Here is a 24,323-nt window from a genome sequence, read left to right on the forward strand (position 1 = left end):
CTGGCTTGCTTTACGAAGCATGGTGATTAGCAGGTGCTTTTTATTTCTATCCTATGTAAACTTGATCCCAAGACTATCCTAGGATATACATTCCACATCATAGGTATTTAACAATGTAGATCCAGCTAATTAAGATCCAGCTAATTAAGATAAATAATTGAAATAAGCTTTATTCAGCATTTTCATCTACAATACAAATTTCTATGTTCCTCTTATGAGCACTAGTATAATTTAATGCCTAAAATAGCCATTTAATACAATATTGGTGTGATGTTTTACTTACTCTACAAAACTTTCCATGAGTACATCATTTATTGATTGATAAAACCATCAATGTATGGGGAGAGTGAGTCTTTCACTTTGTCACTCTTTATTTTACATCTTAGTTATAAAAAACAAGAGAGGAGGGTTATTGAAACAGACATTTCAATGATCACAATCAAGTCATGTCATACAAAATGCTAAAACATATCTAAATCATTTCAGAGGTAGGAGTGTCTATTGCGAAGGCAAAATCTTATGTACTCTGAGGATTGTATATGATTCGGCCATAAAGTATTATGGTTGATAACAAAACTGTTAAGTCTTTGATCTTCAAATAAGTGCAAATCTGTCCAAAATAGTCAGTATAGATTTGAAAGTATCACTTCTAAATGTACTAATATTTAGAATAAAAGGTTTTAAATACCATTTTTCATATTGTTCCAAAAACAAAGCCTTTTCAATAAAAACAAAGTAACCAAACACCAAATTTTAAAAAATGTGTTTAAGTCTAAAAATTGGAGCTATTGGTCACGGGCCCAGCAGAAAACCAATCACATACTCAAAGTGAATGATTGAAGCATGTAATTAAGATATTACTCACAGAGGTCAGAAAGGGCTTGAGGAATCTGATAAGATTCTGTGCAGAAAACCATCTCTTGTCTATAGTAGCTACAATGAGAAATTAACAACCTTAAGGCTAGGAAGACAGGGCAGTCTTGATTAATGAAAGAGGACTGACTAAAAGATCTTCTGTAGAAGGACTTAGAAAATAATCATTTATCTTCAAATTCCAGTCTTCAATCGGTGCCTTCTATTGGCAGAGCATGACTGGAAACCGGGTGGCAAGGGGAAAAGTTGATACTGGCCATAAAGGACAGCTTCCTGAGAGGCCATACAGAGCAGGATGGAGAATGGAAGGTGGATCTAAAAAAAGACCTAGAATCTTACAAAATTCAAGGGTCTGATTTCCAGGTCAAACCTGGTAAATGAAAGAGGTAATGAAACAGAGATTGTTCTGCATCAAAAGTGAAGAATTGAGGTGAGATACACATGAGCACAGACACAAAATCTTCCATTCTAGATTGTATTTGGCCAATGTAATTATCTTAAATGGCACTGTACACTGATAAGTTGAACTCATACTGTTTTTAAATTATATTGTCTTATTCACCTGTGTGATCTGTACAAAATAGACATAACTGATATTATAATAGTAGCTTTATATAATACTTCTAAAATGAAGATTTTCTTCAAAATTATTGAAAAATTCTACTATTAAAGATTCTAAACCTCAAAATGTACAGAGGCATTGTGTCTATCAAGAATTTAACTTGCTAGACAAAAGTCAAACCCATCAATGTCCAGAAATTTGAAAAGGGGTGTTTGAAGCTAGTTTGTCCAAACAGGATTGGAGGGGTGGGCATTTGGTGCAGTGGTTAAGACACTGTTTGGGATGCCTACATCCCATATTAGAGTGTCTGGGTTTTAATTCAACCCTACTTCTGATTCCAGCTCCCTTATAATGTGTGCCTGGGGAAGCAGCAGGTGATAGCTCTAACCCCAGCATCCCTGCCACTGACATGGGAGTCCTGGATTGAGTTCCAAGATTCCGGCTTTCACCTCCCCAAGCCCTAACTGTTGCTGGCATTTGGACAATGGGCCTGCAGATGAAAGATTTCTTCTTTTTAAGTGAAATTAAAATTAAAAACTTAAAAATAATTAGGGTAGATATGATCTTTTAAAAGGATGCATTTATTTACTTATTCGAAAGGTAGAGCAAAAAGGAGAGAGAGAATGAGAGCAAGAGTGAGACATAGAGAGGGAGGGAGAAGGGGCAGAGATCTTTCATCTTCTGAGTACTCTCCAGATGGCTCTCACAGCCAGGTCTGGGCCAGGCCAAAGCCAGGAGCCAGGAATTCCATCTTTCACTGCCTTCCCTGGGACATTAGCAGGAAACTGGATCAGAAGAAGGGTAGCCTGGACTAGATCTGGCACTCTGATGTGGAATGCTGGTGTTGCAGGCTGTGGCTCAACCTGCTGCTCTACACACTGGCCCTAGATATGACCTCTTCAAAAGCCCATGGATGACCAATTCACTACTAGTTCAGTAAACATTAAGTGACTCATGTCTGTTACAGAACAGAAGGAGAGTGCTAGGCATTCTTCTAGTTGTGCACCAAAAATTCACTGCCAATGGCATGAGGGTGGAGAAAAAGCCACAGCATTCGTGCTATTTTCTCAGATAGCCACCCACAAGCAAGGCCATTTGGTGAGCGGTAAGAAGATACAAGGTTTGCCCTGCCAAAGCCAACACACATGGGAGGGCAGTCTTTGCTAAACTGAAAGCAAGAAGCATGGAAGCAAATTTCTGTCCACTGATTTTTCACTACGTGTTGGGTAATAAATGAGTTGCATGATCAATTCTACTAGAGAAAGATTCTTCTATGCTCCTGTCCTGTTTTTGAAAGCCCCTATTTACTTCACTTTGAAAAAGGAATAATATGTATGTTTTGATAGAGTTGCTCCACTGTCAGTAACATAGGCTGTTTCACATGGGAAACAGAGAAATATCTTATACATGATATAATGGATCAAAAAATTAAACTTTGTGTCTCAAACTTGTGAATTGAGTTTTATACACAAACACATACGCATACACAACAATTTTGCCAGAGTATTTTTTAACCTTGGGCTCACCTCTTCAATAAAACAGTTGAAAGTTAAATGTTAAATATTAGAGAAAAAAGCAACATAATATAGCAGCCATTCTTCTCAGTCTTCTAGGAATGTTTTGGGTTTCACAGTAAAGCTTCTGGATAGAAAGTAGAAGTGAAGTTTAGCATTTAGGCTCCCAATGCTTACTTCACTCCAGCATTTAGCACTTTGCAGACCCTAGTTTGTCATTGAAGTCTTTATACTTCAAGGACATTTCTGCAGAGCTAAAGGGCTCAGTACTCTGTTAGGAAACCTCCGCCGACTTTCACTGTTCACAATGCAGTCTCTCAGAGCTACTGCTGTCACTCACCGGAGGCCCCAGTGTGCACAGAAGACAACGTGTCGTAAACAAGGTGCTGAGGGTCAAATACTAAGCTGCCAGCGAGGAAAGCAAAGAGACAGCAGAAAACCAAAGAGACGTACTGCAGGGAGCAATATATATCTTGTAAAGTTGGGTTTGTCTGGCGTTTAAGTGGAGTTGCTTACCATTCAAATCCCCAAGCTCTCCCTGGCTGCATTTGCCAGCCAGACTGTGGCTCCTTCACAACATCACCTTCTCTCAAGAGTCCCCTTGTTTCCCAGGCACCTAATAGCGCAGACCCAGGACTGCGTGTCCCACAAATCACAAAGCAGGCCTGCATTCTGCTATGTATCAAAGTCTGTTAATATGCCAACAAAGTTCTTCAAGGTCAGGAAAGCAGTTCATCAACCTTTTATATATCTTATAGCAGCAATAAATTTATTCTAGTGTGGTGTCTATGAATATTGCAGATGCCTTGTGAGAAAAAGTCATTGGCTCTGGTTGAACTCTGCTTGCCAGGGTTCAGGCTCCAGACACAGCCATTGTTCTCTCCAGTACACTTTTATTGTTATCCAGCTCCAATTACTAGAAAGTTCTTCAAGGTACTTTCTGTAACATTTGCTGTTTCCTAAATGCAAATTTCACTTCGGGGAAACTGTACTTTGATTTTTTTGTAACACTGAATTGTTTAATTCATTTTCTGACTTTGTGCTACATTAAACTTTTAAAGAAACACATGATTGATTCCTATCGTTTTTCTCAGACAATCCATGGAAAATTAGTTTTTATATTTTGAGTTTTCTCTATTTGTTTTTTCCCTCTTCTCTGGTAATGAAAGAGCTTGCAATACAAATGAGGGCACAGAAAAATTAGGAGAGCCAAGCAAAGCATTTTTCATCTATTTTTTCAGATTAGATAACATTAATGTTTCCTCTACTTAGCACATTAGGTAATGGAAGTTCTCAAGCACCCTCAAAAGTTCTTTTTTTTTTTTTTTTTTTTTTGACAGGTAGAGTTAAAGACAGTGAGAGAGAGAGACTTCCTTCCTTTGGTTGACTCCCCAAATGGCCGCTACGGCTGGCGCTGTGCCCATCCGAAGCCAGGAGTCAGGTGCTTCTTCCTGGTCTCCCACATGGGTCAAAAGTTCTTTTCTCTTGTCTTCTTATTGTGAAAGGAAAATTCTTTTTTTTGATTGTTTTGACAGGCAGAGTTAGACAGTGAGAGAGAGAGAGAGACAGAGAGAGAGTTATAGACAGTGAGAGAGACAGAGAGAAAGGTCTTCCCTCTGTTGGTTCACTCCCCTAATGGCCGCTATGGCCAGCACTGCACCAATCCGAAGCCAGGAGCTGGGTGCTTCCTCCTCCTGGTCTCCCATGTGGGTGCAGGACCCAAGCACTTAGGCCATCCTCTGCTGCCCTCCTGGGCCACAGCAGAGAGCTGGATTGGAAGAGGAGCAACCGGGACTAGTAGTACCTGGCACCCTAACTGGGACTAGAACCCGGGGTGCCGGTGCTGCAGGCAGAGGATTAACCAAGTGAGCCACAGTGCCGGCTGTGAAGGGAAAATTCTAAGACTTATATTTGTGATACTTTTTTTTCCAAAAAAATAAAATCAGATATGAGGATAAGGAAGAAATGGAAACAGTAGTTTTGTTATTTATTTGGTCAGCTGCTGAGATTATGTGCTGTCATATCTAAGCCTGGAGCCTAGATTATTTGAGGAATACTCGATCGGAATCAAGAGAAGAATTTTTATTTTATTTTTTCTTGTTTTAGAGAAAGAGGAGAGCTTGCATCCATTGGTTTACTCCTCGGATGCCCTCACTGGCTGAGCCGAGGGCTGGCAGAAACCAGGACCTCAATGCAGGTCTCTCTGGAGGCAGGGACCAAGTACTGGAGCTATCACTGCTGCCTCCCAGGGTCTGCGTTAGTAGGAAGTTAGAACTGGCATTGGCGCTGGAGCTCGAACCAAGCACTCTGTTTTACATGGTAGGCCGAACACTCAAGCTGCTCATTCATTTTATATAACCACACACACACACACACACACACACACGCATGCGCACACCTCCCCTCAGTAGATTTTTTTCCCAAATAATTGTTCCTGTAGTCAGGACCACCGAGTGATATTTAGATGTATCCCCCCATGGGAAAGATCATTTCTGAATTTGGCTAACTTCTTTGGAAGGTATTTTGAGTTTTGTTTTCAGTTTATGTACAACTTGCCTCTCCTGACCGTACACGAAGCCCGTAGTTATGGCTCACTCTTACGTGGTCATCTTGAGTCTGTTGTCAAGTTACTTATCTGATGACCTGACACATTTTTAGTCAAATTCGTTTGTTTCCTATTTTTAACTTTTATTCACAAAAACACTATCATCAGATATGTTATCTAATATTGGCTCTGAACTTTTCTATCTGCCTGAGGAGTTTCATTTTTCTGATTTTATATTTTTATTATCCTCTTGGTAAGGCAATGCCAGATGTTAAGATTAGCACTCCTCTCCACATGACTCACTTTTTTCTTATCAGATGAACTTCCAGCCCACAAGTGGTATCTGTTCCAACGTGGGAAACTGGGTTAGACCATGGGATATTGTTCCTCTATGAGCTCTTCGAGATTTGTTCTGTTTTTGTTCCTTTCTTTATAGTTTGAACCCTCTGGCCAAATCATAGACAAGCAAAGATAAGGGAAATATATCATTATTTTTGATCATATACTCTCCAGAAGATAACTACATCCCAAGCTCTTGGCTCGCTCTCTCTCACCCACGCCATCTAATGTGACATATTAAAAAATTAGCACAAGTTCACTTGTGTAACCACTGCTCTGTTCTTAAAATACAATATCAGCACCATTTAGAATCTCCATTATGTTGTTCTTCCAGTTATTATTCTTGTCTTCTCCAAAGTTAAATCATATTTGAAAACCACTTTTGATTCTGAAATTTAATGAAGGAGCACTAACACGTATATCCTCATTCATCCAGCTTTTGTTCAATCATTATTTTTTTAAACTTTTATTTAATAAATATAAATATCAAAAGTACAACTTTTGGATTATAGCAGCTTTTCCCTCCATAAATTCCCTCCTACCCGCAACCATCCCATCCTCCACTCCCTCTCCCATCCCATTCTTCATCAAGATTCATTTTCAATTATCTTTATATACAGAAGATCAACTTAGTATATACTAAGTAAAGATTTCAATAGATCGCACCCACAGACACAAAGTATAGAGTGCTGTTTGAGTAGTAGTTTTACCATTAATTCACATGGTACAACACATTAAGGACAGAGATCTTACATGGGGAGTAAATGCACAGTGACTTCTGTTGTTGATTTAACAATTGACACTCTTATTTATGACGTCAGTAATCACCCGAGGCTCTTGTCATGAGCTGCCAAGACTTTTGTGCAGCTGTTATATCTGGTTGCATGGTTTTATCATGTTTATTGAATTAACATTTATTGATTAACATTTATTAATTATATCATTGATACATGCTTGCGTTGTTTCTGGGTGTTACAGGTAATGTTATTAGGAATGTTTCTGAATATGTCTTTTCAAGTACTTCTGCACAAATTTCTGATGTATATAAAAACATACAGTAGAATCGCTCAGTCCTAAGGAGCACATATACTGAAAGTCAAATACTTGTAAGTCATCTAAAATTAGTGTTGACAACTTGCATCCCTGTTCTCCATATCTTCACAGACTTTTTTCTTCTTTTAATTCAACTGCTTTGGCAGATTTTTAGTGATATCTCTTGTTTCCAATCCTCATTTCCCTAATAATAGCAAGGCTGAGTACTTGTTCATATCAGTATTTGCCATGTTGATATTCAATAGACTATAATAATATACAAATCTGTGGCCAAAATTCCTTTTCTTCTTGTCAAAAAATGAAAAAAATATATTTTAAAATCTATCTTACAAATAGAGATCTGTATTTGAGATATTTTGTCTGTTGTGTTGCTATTCTTTGCAACATCTTTTGATGACTAGAATATAATCCTTTTAAATTAGTCCAATATAAGACTCTTTTCCTTGATGACAGCTATACTTTTACTCTTCAATAAACAACCCATTTCTACATAGTGGAAATAAAGGAAATCTTCTCCATTATCATGTATTAGCTTCATTCTTTCTCTTTCACATTAATATCTCTGAGATTCAGTAAGATAAAGTTTGTATTTTTCTAATATTCAGGAAAAGTATCCTTTTGAAAATCCTCCAATACTATATGTTCATAATTAATAAAACCTTATGAATTGTGATGTCGTAAAGAGTAAGTTTGCTTTTTTTTCAACCTCAAAATTGTGGCAGGTTAGTTGCTCCTCATCTCCAGATTCGCCCTTTGTGCCTGTGCCGCGGCTGTGGATTGGACTCAGCACTTCTCCTTAGCTGTGATTGTCAGCAGAGGGCATGAGAGGGACATTGCAAGGGGAAGGGTATGTATCTAGTGTGCTTACTGTTTTTAAAACAAGAATTTTCCTCTCCTGCTGCTATGAGGCAAAACAGCACAGGTGGAGGACATGCAGTGGGCCACTACCCCAAGCATGCACGGAAGGGAACCAATCCCTGAGCAGACTCACAGCCCAACTCAACCTTGCTGCAGCCTTCCTAATCTGCATAGCACACAGTCTAAACTGCAAATCCCACTTCTAGCCTGCAGACTCCCAACACTCTCTGCACACCCAGTCTTCAAGTTCAACTGCCTGACTCCAAAGTGCCTTCATGCAGCCGTCTATCATGTGTGACAGCCCTCCAACAGCAGTCGATGCGCATGCTAGGTCTCCCTGCCAGAGGGGCCACTCAACAGCTTGATCCCTTTTTGTGTTCTCATCAGCTTTACCCACCGCCATCGCATCCCCTGCACGCTGCTGCCTATAGGCCTTAGACTATGCTCAGCCCACACTGGCCTTTACACTTTGTCCACTGATTTGGAATCAATCAGCCTGGGCTGCTCACCCCAGTGAACTTCATTGCCATTCAGTTGGTGGCCACATTTCTGTCTTTGAGATACAAACCTGAACCTTGGGGAGGGTATCTTTCCTTTAGGGTTTTTTGTCCTGGGTTAGGCAACTTCAGCCTTTGTGCATTTACCTGGCTAATTCCCTTGGCTAGAACTCCCCACAGAGATGAATATACCATATAAATGTCAGCATGGATATCCTTGTCTTATCCCTGATCTTGCAAGAGCAGCTTTCCATTTTTCATCATTCAGATGCTATTAGCTGTGGGTTTTACATAGATAACTTTCGTCAGATGGAGAAAATGTCCTTCTATTTCTAGTTTGTTGATGATTTTTTTAATCACAAAAGAACATTGGATTTTGTCTAATGCTTTTTCCATATCTATTGCAGTAACTATGTGGTCTTTATCCTTTACTAATATAACATTAAACAGATTATTTCTTAATGTTGAAACAACACTGCATTTCTGAGACAAATGTCACTTGATAATTTTGTGTAATCCTCCTTCTGTGTAGCTGGATTTTGTTTGCTAACTTTGTTGAGGATTTCTGCATCTATAATTGTAAGGGATTTTGATCTGGAGTGTGCTTGGTTTTTAGTGATATCCTTGTCTGGTAATATACTCTCATAAAAGCAAGTGTTTCCTCTTGTTCTACTTTTTGGAAGAGTTTATAGATGGTAATATTTTTTCTTTAGAACTAGCCAATTTGCTAGTGAAGTCATCAGATACAAGCTGTATACTGTGTTTTTTTTTTTTTAATTAGTAGCCTGTTTACTTGCTATATATCTATTTAGATGTTCTATATCTTCCTGAATAGTTTTAGCAGTTTGTATCTTCCTAAGAATTTCTCTGTTTCATCAACTTACCTAATTTGATGGTATTTGAGTATATATAGTATTCTACTATAGTACTTTTTATTCTACCTCTTTTATTCCTTGTGTTACTAATTGGAGTATTTTTTGTTATTCTTCATTAACTTAGCAAAGTTTTGTCAAAAAGGCAGCACACCAAAACTCATTCTCTCTCACCTGTGTTGCTGTTGCATCCCATGAGTTTTGGTGTGTTGCCTTTTTGTTTTACTCATCTCAGAGTCTGTTCCAATTATCCTTTTAAATGATTTTTTAATCCATTGTTTATTTACGAATGCATCATTTAGCTTTCACACATTTGTGATTTCCACATTTTTTTTCTTTTGAAGATTCCTAACTTCATTCCATTTTGGTCAGAAAGCCTACTCTATGTTTTATAGCCTACTTTCTATGATTTGTAGCTCTTTAAATGCATTAAGGTATGATTTGAGATCTAACACGTGATTTGTCTGGAGGACCACATGCAGGTGAGAAGAATGTGTATTCTGTTGACATTGAGTTATGAAAATTATCTCCATCACAAAGCTGTTGTGAAGATTAAATGTGTTCCTACACTTGAAGCCTTTTAGAGATCTCCTGATATATAATAATAAGATAATTTTTGTTCCTATATCTTTAAATGGAAATTGTTTATTTTTAAAAAGTTTATGTTAGCACTTGGAAGCAACAAGGACATGTTTTTAAATCAGCAAGTATTATAACCAGAGGAAAAATCCAAAAAAAAAAAAAGCATAAGAAATAAAGCCAGTTGCTAGAGATGCCGCTAATGATATTAAAACCAATGTGAGTATAATGAAATCACACTTGTTTGACTACAGAAAAAAATAAAGATGAAGGAATATGTAAAATCTCTAAACATAGTGCCTAAAAGAGATATTTCAGAATATTACTTGGCAAAAATTTTTTGTTATTGACCAAATTGATTTTCCTTTCTTTGTTTCTTTTTTTTTTTTTTTAGATTATTTATTTATTTGACAGGTAGAATTACAGACAGTGAGAGAGAGAGACAGAGAGTAAGGTCTTCCTTCCGTTGGTTCATGACCCAAATGGCCGCAACGGACCGAGCTGTGCCGATCCAAAACCAGGGGGCAGGTGCTTCTTCCTGGTTTCCCATGTGGGTGCAGGGGTCCAACCACTTGGGCCATCTTCTACTGCTTTCCCAGGCCACAGCAGAGAGCTGGGCTGGAAGAAGAGCAACCGGTACTAGAACTCAGAGCCCATATGGGACACCGGGGTTGCAGGCGGAGGATTAGCCTAGTGTGCCACGGCGCCGGCCCCGATTTTTCCTTCCTAAGTATATAGCTAAGATATATTTTCCAAGCTTCCTTATAGGTAAGTTTGATTATTGTCCTGTTTTCTTGACAACAGAATGAAAGTGGCTATATTCGCATAACATCCTATCAAGGGTGAGGCTACACTCTTTCCTCTTTATCCAGTTCACATTAGTATCTGGGAAAATGCAGCAGCCAAATAATGAAGACAAATAGGCAATGAGAAGCTTGAATCCCTGAGTCACTGCTGTGAGGATGGCTGCCCAACAGTTAGGCAAACCTACATTGGTGTTTCCAAGTATTCTTAAATCTCTGTATAGGAAACACATGAACTCTGTTCCTTTTATATATAAATACCTTTAAAAGTTTTTTTAAAAATAATAATTTTAGGCTTTTAATCATAGAAATTCTGTTTCAGGACCTATACTTAGTATTATTAGTATAATTAAGGTTAAATACAACTTACTAGGAAAAAGTTTGCAAAGTAGTTATCAATATGTTAATGATGAAACACATATGGGTATTAATATTTACTGTGAAGATTAAAAGAAGAATAAGAAAAGGAGGAAGAGGGTGGGAGAGAAGAAGGGAGGGAAGGGAGGGTGAGAAGTATCATTATACTCTTAAAACTGTCTACATGAGATACATGAAATTTGCTTCTTTACATAAATTTTGAAAAGTAAAAAAAAATTAAAAAGATAAAACATTCTTGGTCCTTTCACATTCATAATTTATACACTCAAAAATGTAGGCCCAGCAGCTATGAATCTTTTTTCACTAAGTAAAGATATACAGTTTAGTTAATATGATGAAAATACAGTAACAAAAATTCAAGGCAAAGACACAAAGCAAAATTATCACAAGATAATTTAACTACTTAATAGGAATTTGACTGAAAATGTAAAGGGAGATGAGTCAAAAGTGATTACATAATAACTACATAGAGAATCTCATTAAAGTAGTAACTATATATATTTTATATGCTGTTTTATCATTTATACAGGTTGAAACAACATCAAGAATGAAATAAAATATTTAATAATTTGTCAACATACCTTTCTATTTATATATTGATATAAGATGAAATTAAGGCTATAATTAAACATCCTTTAGAAACTAAAAAAAAAAATTAATAGCCTTAGTCCCTAAATCTTGATAAAATGAGAGAAAACTGCAATAAAAGTGCATCATGTCACATCACAAAAAGAAATGCACTCATTCCAGTAGATTGTTAGTATTGAAGTGAAATGTTAGACACAATTCCACAGTTGGTAATGTGAGGTAGTAGAATGCCATCATCATTTTTATTTAATATTTTTCTGTACTTTCAGATTAGTAACCTTGTTTAGAAACAGAAGGATGATATTAAGTCTGCTTATATGCTTACATGTTTAAATAATATAACAGAAACTATGAACTATGTTTAAAATTAATGAAAGAAGAATAGTATTCCTAGAACAAATAATGAAGGTGGAGTGAATAGCTTCTCTCTCTGTTTGTACTTCGCATAAATTTTCTATTAACAGGAGCAGTTACTATTGCTGTGGATTCATTCTGAGAGGAGGAATGTGGTGGGGGCAAGAGGCGTAGAGTCACCACAAAGACCCTGGGAGTCAGGTGAAAGCGGGCCAGAGGCAAGCACCTGCAGACTCGTTTATTTCAATTGGTACAGCAGCTTATATAGCTGAGGCAGCCAATCAGTCAAAGGGCAGTTTATGCTCTAACCAATCACAGTCTATTGCCAGGCAGGCTTCTTTGCCATGTGGTTTCTGAAGCCATTCCTGAGTAACTGATGCTTGCTTGCTAGTGGCCATCTTGGCATGGCCTTCTCATTCCACCACAAGTAACACAAGTAAAAACTGACAAATGTAGGATTCTGAAGAAAATACATAAATGTTGAAAATTTTTAAAAGAGGATTATGGGTTAATACATACTGATAACTTGTTCCTGGATGAACAGATTTAATGTGTCTTTTACATTAACTTTACAAAAATTGTTGTCAGAGTATTTTTAAATACTTAGGGAAGGTTTCATGGGCTTATTAAAATAACTGAAAAATGAGAAAAGTATGACATTTTTGGAGAAAGGAAGGAATAAAGGATGATACAATTCAGTAATTCCTAAAAAATCTTGGGCATGGAGCAAGTTTCAAAGAATAACAGTTCTGAACCATACTCTTTTTGAAACAAAATATTTATGAAGGAAAAATTTCTAAACAAACAACATAAATGTAGTTATGTTTTTAAAAGTAAACTGTGAATAATGAATTTTTAAGTAGAAGAAAATATGTATAAATAATTCACTTACTTTCATGTAAGGGTTACATACAGATGAAATGGAAGGTAAGAAATAAAAGCTATCAATCTCCTAAACTGCAGAACTCTTTAAAAATTTCATATATAATAGTAAGAAATTTTGGTAAACATAAAAAGAAGAGAAAGCATGCGTATGTTACAGATGTATGCTGCCACACTTGAAAATGGTCATTTATAAATCAATAGAAATTTATCTAGACCATTGTAGGTGGGCAATGAATTATAAGATAAAGCCATTTGCCAAAATAAAGATTAAGGAGAATAAAAATTTTCTTTCTCAAAATGACAAACTGTGAATTAAAGAAACAAACTTTTACTTTTCATAATCTAATTGAAGTTATTACTAATTTTTTAAAACGATGACAAGCAATTTTGTAAATGTGTTACAATCCAAAACTTGCATACACTCCTGCTGAGAATATGATATCACACAACATTTCTGGAGGACATTCAGAAATTGCTCTCTCTTGCACATGTACTTTTATCTCATGAGTGTTTAATCTATGACTATGTAATGATTTTATCATAAGGAAAAAGTTAAAACAATGTCATGTCCTACATTAAACAGTAATTATGATTTTAATTATTGGGTATTTCATTATTATTATTCTTTATATTTTTTTTTGACAGGCAGAGTTAGACAGTGAGAGAGACAGAGAGAAAGGTCTTCCTTCCCTTGGTTTACTCCCCAAAAGGCTGCTACGGCTGGCGTGCTGCGCCAATCCAAAGCCAGGAGCCAGGTGCTTCCTCCTGGTCTCTCATGCAGGTGCAGGACCCAAGAAGCACTTGGGCCATCCTTCACTGCCTTCCCGGGCCACAGCAGAGAGCTGGACTGGAAGAGGAGTAACCAGGACAGAATCCAGTATCCAGACCAGGACTAGAACCTACTAGTGCCTAGTAAGCTGTGGCACTGGCCTTAGTCTTTATAGTTTTAAAATTCCCTCCATTGAACGTTTTTTTTTCCAATTAGGATAAGTTGATATAATTAAATATTTTATTATTTTTTTCAACAAATGAAGCCACAAAAAAGAACACAGATATTGTGAGCACCTGATAATAATGTTTATATGTTAATGTTTTTCTCAATACTGTTGTGAGGAAAGAATGATATAAGAAAAAAGCAAGTCACTCTGGGAGAAAATATTTTCAATCCATAAATTTACAGAGGAACAATATAGAAAATCCTCAAATAACTTGCAAAAATTCAGGTGAAAGTATAAACACAGAGAAGTGATATGAGCAACACAATTATGGAGTAAACTTTAAATGACACCCAAATGACTTAAATATGCTCAATCTCATATAATTATTAGCATAAAAATTAAAAATGAGAAATATATTTTATATTCATAAAACTGAAAAAATTAAAATGTCCAGCAACATCAAGTATTAAAATGTTTATAGCACTAAGAACTCTCACACCCTGTCAGTCACAGGGTATAGTAATGGTGAAACTTTATCTGTTTATCAATTCTATCCAATAAAATCTGCAAACCCATGCACATTATTGAAGTGCTATTTTCCTCTTCCAATCTGCTTCTAATCTTTCTGCATATTTTTACTCCTCAAATGTCATTGAATTTTTTTTAAAGAATAGCTGTATACTGAAAGCTACCCAGTGTTTATCAAGAATAGAAAGAATGAATTGTGTTATATGCTACAGTTGGACTCCACAGTTGTGTGAAATTGAGAACTTCAAAGGTTATGTAAATCATGGAGGGTCATATGCTATTTATTTATTTATTTATTTTTAAAAGATTTATTTATTTGAAAAGTAGAGTTACAGAGAGGCAGAGGCAGAGAGAGAGGTCTTCCATTTGCTGGTTCATGCCCCAGATGGCCACAATGGCTGGAGCTGTGCCAGTCTGAAGTTTCAAGAGTTTTAAGTGGCATTTTAACTGATACATCTAATGCCTGCCCATCCATATTTTTATAATGAATAAAATAAAGGAAAATTAAGCCATTGTCCAGTTGTGTTCTCCTGGTGAGAATATGACAATATTACAGTCAACCAGGTCAAAACCTGGCTTCTGGAGGCCAGTTATAAAATTACTGAGCTCAATGAGATTATAGAGAAATTTGAATTGATCTGAGCTAATTTGTTAATCTGGATATTAATAGAAGATACTAGGTACATGTATTTTGTGAGGAGTTTGACACGTAAGAATTATTTCTGAGAGGATTCCTCAAATCATCCAATTACTCTTCCAACCAACTAGCTTTTCATTCAATTTCTGAGGAAAAGAAGTATGTAGAGAGTTGAGGGACAGCTTAAAAGAGGGGATATCCCATAACAACTCAGTTTGGTATAAATTCTTCTTTATTACCTAAATAATAATTTTGATGCTATTGTTATCATTTAGCACTATTTGTGCTCAAACTGTTTTAATACACAATGTGTACACTTTAGCTCCTTTAAAATTTAAATAATTTTTGAAGCACTTGTTAGTGTTACCTTTATTTTGTAATTGAGAAAACATTAGTTGAGAAAAATTGGGATATTTTAGGTTGCAATGACACTACTTAGCCTAAACATCACTGAAAACAAGGAAGTTGACTCTTAAATACATTCCTCTTACTATACCATAGTTTTTCAGCCTGAAGTATCCTACACTTCTTAAGAGTCATGAGATAGTTAAGGGACAAGAGGGTATGACAGAATACTGCGTGTGTGTGTGTGTGTGTGTGTGATTATATATGAAAAAATACAAGTATTATGGTTGGAATGAGGTTAGATAAGGTGATTTGATGCTTATTTTTGTTACAACTGCATCAGGTTTCAAATTCTGAGATCTTTACCACTCATTATTGTCTGATTAAATTATTATTTTTATAGACTAAAGACAGAGATGGATTTGATTTTCTATTACTGCCACCTGGTTGACATATAAACAGCAGAAGCTATTCACAGCAGAGAGTTATGAGTTATAACGGCAATTTTATTCCATGGTAAAGATGCAAAATGAAAATATTTCAATGCCTAAAGTCCTAGTCATGGGTCAACTAGCCAATTAACATAAGACAGTGTTCACCATTGTGGTGGGAGAGAGCACTGTTTCCTGAAAACTCTCTAGAGAAATGATTTCCAAAATAAGAACACAGAGACAAAAACCCTGACTCTATTTCCAGAGATGTGTGTGGCAGCCACAAACTTTATCGTTCCAATTTGCCCACTGACCTAACAACACAGAGCAAAGAGTAAGACATTAAGGAAGTGAAATGGCTCATTAAGCACTCACACAGTCCCTTGGCAGTGTTAAAATCTCACTATTTACCATGTCATTGGCAAATGCTGTTTCCTTATCAGCAAGAAGGGCCACAGAAAATGGACCCAGCAGAAAGAAATGGATGGACAGGGCTGTGCCATTTATTTCCACCAGCTCTGTCCATCCAGCACACAAATGCAGTTCTATTGAAATGGTGAAATCCAAAACAGGATATACTTCTTCTTTACCCACAGAGGACCAAAGCAAAACAATAGTTTAAGGTGCAAACCCCACAATCCTTTTATATATAATGCTCTTCTGTTTGTACAAATAAAGTAAAAAAATTACATGGATAATACTAAGGTAAATGCACTTAGATGTTTGTGGCCCAGAAAAGAAAAGGGGAAATTTTAAAAAATCACTTAATAATACAAACAGAAAAAAAATTTCATTAGCTGAAAGGCATAAGAATGCACTTGTGAGAGAAGAATAAAATGTGATCTGTGAAATAAAACTTCCTGGGCGGTGAGCAATTCTGGACCCATGACTTGGATGGGTTATATAAACAAAATGGCTATTTTTTGCAAAAGTAGATTATCCCCTCAAATCTTTAAAAGTAATCATGGTTAATGAAATGCTTTTAAAATGATTCTTTGAGTTTGCATTCCGGAAACTATCTTGGTAAAATTCCCAGGAAGTTTATCCAACCGTTAAAAATCATAAAAAAGGGGTTGGTGTTTTGTGTATAAGGTTAAACCACCATCCGCACTGCCTTTGCAGCTATCTGGGGAGGGAACCAGTGGATGGGCAGTTGCTCTCTGTTTCTCTCTCTCCCAGTCTCTTTCTTTCTGCTTTTTGAATAAATAAATAAATCTTTCCAAAAAAAGAACAAAGCCATATATATGCATTTATGTATATTACTTGCTATGTATATTGACCTCATCAGCAAATCCCTCAAAAATATCATTTTGATATTCAGAATTTTCTGTGAGACATTAAAAGTGCCCAGTAGCCCCCTATAGCAGGGGATAATAAATATTTAGCTGCAAGTTTTTAACAGGACTTTGCCAGGGAGTAGAAGATTTGTGGAATCAGTGTCCTTTGTGTTTGTACTGCTTTCCTGCAGGTAAAAATAAAAGAAGAATGAAACACCAGTTCCCATTAGCAGGGTCTCCAGTAGCTCTAAGAATGAGTACATGGACCATTACCAATTCTAATCAAAACCACTAAGCAACAACATTTCTAAATGCTAAGGTTCTTTTTTTCCATTTCTTGAAGAGACACTGTTTATTACATTTAAAAAACTGCTACTTTTTAAAACCATAATTACTATAAGAATTTATATCTCTTGATCCAATTAATTATCTTTGAAAAAATAAGAACTTGGGGCCAGCATGTGGCATAGCAGGTAAGGCTGACATCTGCAGAGCTGACATGCATATGGGCACAGATTCAAGTCCCAGCTGTTTCACTTCTGATCCAGCTCCATTCTAATGGCCTGGGAAAAGCTGTAGAATATGGCCCACATGTTAGGGCCCCTGCCAACCATGTGGGAGAACTAGAAGAAGCTCTTGGTTTCTGGCCTTGGCTTGGCCCAGCCCTGGCCATTGCAGCCACTTGGGAGGTGAACCATTCTATCCTTCTGTGTCTTTCCCTATAACTCTGTCTTTCAAATAACTAAATAAATATTAAAAAAAAAAGCAGAAAAATCTGTCAACCCACAATTTAGTACCCTGCAATACTCTGATTTATCAATGAGGGGGAAATAAAGACTTTCCGTAACAAACAGAATTTGAAAGAGTTTGTCACCACTCATTCATCATTAGAAAAATACTTATGCTATGTTGCTAAAAGCTATAACACAGAAAGATAGCCATCATCATGGAAGAACGTGAAGGCAGAAAATCTCCCAGTAACAGTACAAATAAATCCAAAGTAAACAATAGGGATATTTATGGAAAAAAGCAAGGCTAGGTCATTACATTTCAATACTAACCTTGAATCTAAATTGTCTTAATGCTCCAATTAAAGATACAGGTTGGATGAAAGGATTAAAAAACAAGACCTATCTATTTGCTGCATCACCAACCAAGATACATGTGGACTGGAAGTCAAAGGATGGAAAAATATATTTCATTATAATGGAAAGCAGAAATGAGCAGGAGTAGCCATCCTAATATCAGACAAAATAGACTTTAACACAAAAACTGTTAAAGAAGGGCCCTATGTTGTGATGAAGAAATCAATTCCACAGGAAGAAGTGACTGTAATAAATGTATGTATATGCACCAAATGCCAGGGTACCTGGATATTAAAACAAGTGCTAATGGATCTAAAGGGAGACAAACACTCCAATACAATAGTAATGGGGGACTTCAACACCCCACTTTCATCAATGGACAGATCAACTAGATAGAAAATCATTAATAAAGAACAAAGCTAATCTACACTATGGACCAAATGGATCTAACTGATACAGAACTTTTCATCCTGTAGTGCAGAGTACACATTCTTCTCATCAGTGCATGTAGTTTCCTATAGGACAGAACATATCTGAAGACCATAAGGCAACTCTGAGCAAATTTGAAAAAATCCAAATCATACCATGCTTCTTTCCTGACTGCAATGGAATGGACCTGCAAATTAATAACTTAAGCATCTTGAGAATATATACAAACACAGGGAGACTAAACAAAATGCTCCTGAATGAGCAGTAGGTCATAAAGGAAATCAAAAAAATTCTGGAAATGAAGAAGACAACAATACAACATATCAAAACGTATGGGATACGGCAAAAGTACTGTTAAGAGGGAAGTTTATAACAACTGGTGCTTACATTAAGAAATTGGAAAGGCACCAAATAAATGAGCTATCAATGTACCTCAAAGGCCTAGAAAAACAGCAATGAACCAAAACCAAAATTAGTTGGAAGGAATAATTAAAATTAGAGAATAAACAAAATTGAAACCAAAAATACAAAAGATCAGTGAAATGAAAGTTTGTTTTTTAAAAAAAAAATAAAATTGATACACTATTGTCTCAACTAACCAAAAAAAAAAAAAAAAGGAGAAAACCCAGATCAATAGAATCAGAGATGAAAATGCAAACATAAAAACAGATACCAAAAAAAAATAAAAAGGAATCATCAGGAATTATTGCAAAGAGCTGTATGTCAACAAAGCCAACAAAATGAAATATCTAGAAAAAATATATAGATTCCTGGACACATACAATATTCCGAAATTGAGTCAGGAAGACATAGAAAACCTAAACAGACCAATAACTAAGACGGAGACTCAATCAGTAATTAAGACCCTCTGAATCAAAAAAAAAAAAAAAAAAAAAAAAAAAAGTCCAGGACTTGAAGGCTTCACTGCTGAATTCTACCAGATATTTAAAGAAGAATTAATTCCAATTCTGAAGCTATTAAACACAGTTGAAAGGGAAGGAATTCTGCCAAACTCCTTCTATGAACCTAGCATCGCCTTAATTCCTAAACCAGAAGAAAAGATACAATGGAGAAAGTGAACTTTAGACCAATATCTTGATTCCTAAAGCAGAAAAGAAACAGCAGAGAAAGAGAAACATAGACAAATATCCCTGATGAACATAGATGCAAAAATCCTCAACAAAATTCTAGCCAATGGAATCCAACAGCACCTCAGAAAGATCATTCACCTGGACCAAGTGAGATTTATCCCTGGTATGCAGAGATGGCTCAGCATTAGAAAATCAATCAATGCAATAAATCACATTAATAAATTGAAGAGCAAAAACCATAGGCTTATTTTAATAGATGCAGAGAAAGCTTCTGATAAAATACAGCACTCTTTCATGATGAAAACTCTAAGTAAATTGGGTATAGAAACATCTTCATTCCCACTATGATCTGGAACTAGACAAGAATGCCTGCTCTCACCATTGTTATCCAATATATTCCTGGAGGTTTTAGCTAAAGCCATTAGGCAAGAAAAACACATCAAAGGGTTATAAGTTGGAAAGGAGTGGTCAAACTATCCCTATATGCAGATGACATGTGTCTATGTAGGGGGGAACAAAACAACTCCACTAAGAGACTATTGAAACTCATAAAAGAGTTTGGTAAAGTGGCAGAATACAAAATCAATGGCCTTTGCATACACAGAGAATGTCATGGCTGAGAAAGAACATGTAAGATCAATCCCATTCACAATAGCTACCAAAACAGTTAAATACTTTGGAATAAATGTAACTACAGATGTCAATGATCTTTATGATGAAAATAACATTAAAGAAATAAATTGAAATAGAAACAAAAATTGGAAAAATCTTCCATGTGCATGGAATGCAATAATTAATATTTTCAAAATGTCCATACTACTGAAAGTGATTCGCACATTCAATATGATCCCAAATCAAAGTACCAATAACATTCTCCTCAGATCTATAAAAAACAATGCTAAGATTCATATGGGAAGACAAGAGACCCTGAATAGGTAAAGCAATCTCATTTTTTAAAACTTTTTTTCTTTTTTTTTTTTTTATTTGACAGATAGAGTTAGACTGTGAGAGAGAGAGACAGAGAGAAAGATCTTCCTTCCCTTGGTTCACCCCCCAAATGGCCACTATGGCCAGCATGCTGCGCCGATCCGAAGCCAGGAGCCAGGCGCCTCCTCCTGGTCTCCCATGCGGGTGCAGGGCCCAAGTACTTGGGCCATCCTCCACTGCCCTCCAAGGCCACAGCAGAGAGTGACTGGAAGAGGAGCAACCGACACTAGAACCCGGGGCCCATATGGAACGCCGGTGCTGCAGGCAGAAGGATTAACCAAGTGAGCCACGGCACCGGCCCTAAGTGATTTTTTATTTATTTCTTTGAGAGGTAGAGTTACAGACAGTGAGAGGGAGTGACAGAGAGAAAGGTCTTCCATATGTTGGTTCACTCCCCAGTGGCCACAATGGCTAGAGCTGCGCCCATCCGAAGCCAGGAGCCAGGTGCTTCTTTCCTGTCTCCTATGTGGGTGCAGGGGCCGAAGGACTTCAGCCAGCTACTGCTTTCCCAGGCCACAGCAGAGAGCTGGATTGGAAGAGGAGCAAGCGGGACTAGAACCGGCTCCCATATGGCATGCTAGCACTGCATGCGGAGGATTCATCTACTGCACCACAACACTGGCCCTAGCAATCTCATTTTATTTATTTATTTGAGAGTTAGAGTGACAGAGGGAGAGATGGAGAGAAAGGTCTTCCATCCACTGGTTCATTGCCCAAATGGCCGCAGTGGTTGGAGCTAGACCAATCTGAAGCCAGGACCTTCTTCCAGGTCTGCCACATTGGTGCAGAGGCCCAAATACTTGGGCCATCTTCTACTCCTTTCCCAGTCCATAAGCAGAAAGCTGGATTGGAAGAGGAGCAGCCGGGACATGAACCAGCGCACATATGGGATACCAGTGCTGTAAGTGGAGGCTTAGTGTCCTACGCCTCAGCACTGGCCCATTAAAGCAATCTTATACAACAAAAACAAAGCCAGAGGCAACGTAATACCTGTTTCCAGACATACTACAGGGCAGTTATAATCAAAACAGTCTGGTACTGGCAAAAAAATAGACATGTAGACCCATGGAACAAAATAGAAACTCCAGAAATCAACACAGCATCCACAACCAGCTTATCTTTGACAAAGGAGCTAAAATCAATCCCTGGAATAAGTACAAACTCTTCAACAAATAATGCTGTGAAAACTGGATCTCTGCATGCAGAAATATCTTACAGCTTACACAAAAATCCACTCAAAATTGATTAAGGACCTAAATCTATGACATGATACCAGAAAATTACTAAATACTAGAAAACATTGGGGAACCTTTGCAAGACATTGAGCTTAGGCAAAAACTTCTTGGAAAAGACCCCAGAAGCACAATAAATCAAAGCCAAAATTGACAAATGGGATTACATCAAGCTGAGAAGTTTCTGCACTACAAAAGAAACACTCAGCAAAGTGAAGACACAACTGACAGAATGGGATAAAATATTTGAAAACTATACAACTGATAAAAATTAATATCCAGCATCCACAAAGAGTTCAAGAAACCAAACAACCACTAGTCAAATAATCCAGTTAAAACATGGGCAAAGGTCTTGAACAGGCATTTTTTCAAAAGAGAAAATTCAAATGGTAAACAGACATATGAAAAAATGACCAGGATCAGTAGCCATCAGAGAAATGAATATCAAAACCACCATGAGATTTCATCTCACCCCAATTAGAAAGACTCTTATACAGAAATCAACAAACAACAGATTTTGGGAAGGATGTCAGGGAAAAGGTACTCTAGTCCATTGTTGGTGAGAATGTAAACTGCTCCAGCCATTGTGGAAGATAGTTTAGCGATACTTCAGATATCCAAAAATAGATATACTGTATGAACCAGCAATCCCACTCCTGGGAATTAACCCAAACAAAATGAAATCAGCATATGAAAGAGTTATCTATACTCCCATGTTCATTGCAGCTCAATTCATAATAGCTACAGTATGGAATCAACCCAGATGTGCATCAACTGAAGATTGGATAAAGAAATTATGATATATATATACACACTATAGAATACAACTCAGTGATTAAAAAAAAAAATGAAATGTGTCTTTCGCAACAACTAGAAACCATTATACTTAGCAAATTAAGCCATTCTCTAAAAGACAAACATCCGTGGCTCAATAGGCTCAATAGGCTAATCCTCCGCCTTGCATTGCCGGCACACGGGGTTCTAGTCCCGGTTGGGGCGCCGGATTCTGTCCCAGTTGCCCCTCTTCCAGGCCAGCTCTCTGCTGTGGCCCGGGAGTGCAGTGGAGGATGGCCCAGGTGCTTGGGCCCTGCACCCCATGGGAGACTAGGAAAAGCACCTGGCTCCTGGCTTCGGATTAGCCCGGTGCGCCAGCCGCAGTGCGCCGGCCCCGGTGGCCATTGGAGGGTGAATCAACGGCAAAAGGAAGACCTTTCTTTCTATCTCTCTCTCTCTCACTGTCCACTCTGCCTGTCAAAAAATAAAAAAAAAATTAATTAAAAAAATAAATAAAAGACAAACATCATATGTTTTCCCTACCAGTGGTTATTGTTAGAGTACCTAAAATAAAATGTGTAAGTGTGAAATTGACATTTGGAGGGTCAGAGATTGTTTACAACCCTTGCCTTTAGGAACAGTTTTTTTTTTCTTCATATTATTTATTATACTCTTTACTTGTGTAGGGTTACTCTTATGAGTTTAAAGTAAACTGAAAATAGATCTTTGTATAAGTTGAGTGGCAATAGGAGAGGGAGGAGGAAGAAGTGTGGGAGCGGGAGCAAGGGAGGGTAGGGTGGGAAACATCTCTATGGTCCTAAATCTGTATATTTGAAATACATGAAATTTGAATACCTTAAACAAAACTTTTAAAAGGTAAAAAAACAATTCATTTTTTCTATTTTTTTACATCAAATTATTTTACCGAGCTTTTTGGCTTAGGTACAGGCTATGTAAATAATTAATTATTGATATCTAAACATTATAGATGTGTTAGCCTTGATGGCTAAATAAAAGGCATATTTGTCATATTTGAATTTTATGAAATACTTTTATATCACCATCTAATTCAAATACGAATGCACATAAATCTCAATAATAACAATTATAATAGTAAGATTAATAAAACCTAACAGGAATTCGCAAGCCTTTGCAGTAGAATATTCCAGGGTAATTGAGGACTTCGAAAGTTCCCTTCTGCTTGCAATACCCCTTCTCTTTCTCTAAAAGCAACTACTAAACTTACTATTCTATTTATTACTCCTTTCTTTTCAGTGTAATAATGCCTAATAATTTTGACTGCACCTTGAAGTTACCTGAGGAATTAAAACATGCTGATGACTGAGACAAACCCTCTGATTTAATTGGTCTGGTATACAGCCGTCATTGTATGTAGATAATTGGTAGGATATTATTTTTTATAAATGCCTTCATCTCATGAAAGCCTCATTCAAGGAACAGAGAAGTATTTGACTTCACGCTCCTTAGATTAAATTACAAAATAAATAATGGTGAGGCCATGATGCAAACTCTTCCTCTTTTAAACTGGAATGCATGGGAAACTTGGATTCCTATTCATCTTCTTGCTTATCTTCTTGTCTCTTCCACAGTCTTCATTCTTTCTTTTAACTTGGTTGCTATCAATATTGAGCATGGAGCAGAATGGAATGGGAAATCTGGGAAAGCAGGTTAGCTGCAGATGAGCTGTCATGAGCATGCATCAAGCCATGTTCCAAAGTTCCTGACGATCTCATAAAGACAAGAAAACCCTAGGAGTGTTAACATTCTTTAGCCAAAGGCCACCAGGAGTACACAGAGTTGACAGGCTGGGTCTGTCATGTACTGCAGGGAGGATAAATATTCGTAATG

The 24,323-nt window shown here is 37.0% G+C and overlaps 1 pseudogene; it reads right to left on the reverse strand.

Annotated features, from left to right (window-relative positions):
* The window catches only part of LOC100348831 (cytochrome c oxidase subunit 4 isoform 1, mitochondrial pseudogene), a 59,450-nt pseudogene extending 51,303 nt beyond the window's left edge, over nt 1-8,147 (reverse strand).
* Between the last annotated feature and the right edge of the window lie 16,176 nt (nt 8,148-24,323).

Source organism: Oryctolagus cuniculus, chromosome 16 (assembly GCF_051225735.1).
Source record: "Oryctolagus cuniculus isolate XC-2025 breed Fujian yellow rabbit chromosome 16, ASM5122573v1, whole genome shotgun sequence".
Classification (NCBI taxonomy): domain Eukaryota; kingdom Metazoa; phylum Chordata; class Mammalia; order Lagomorpha; family Leporidae; genus Oryctolagus; species Oryctolagus cuniculus.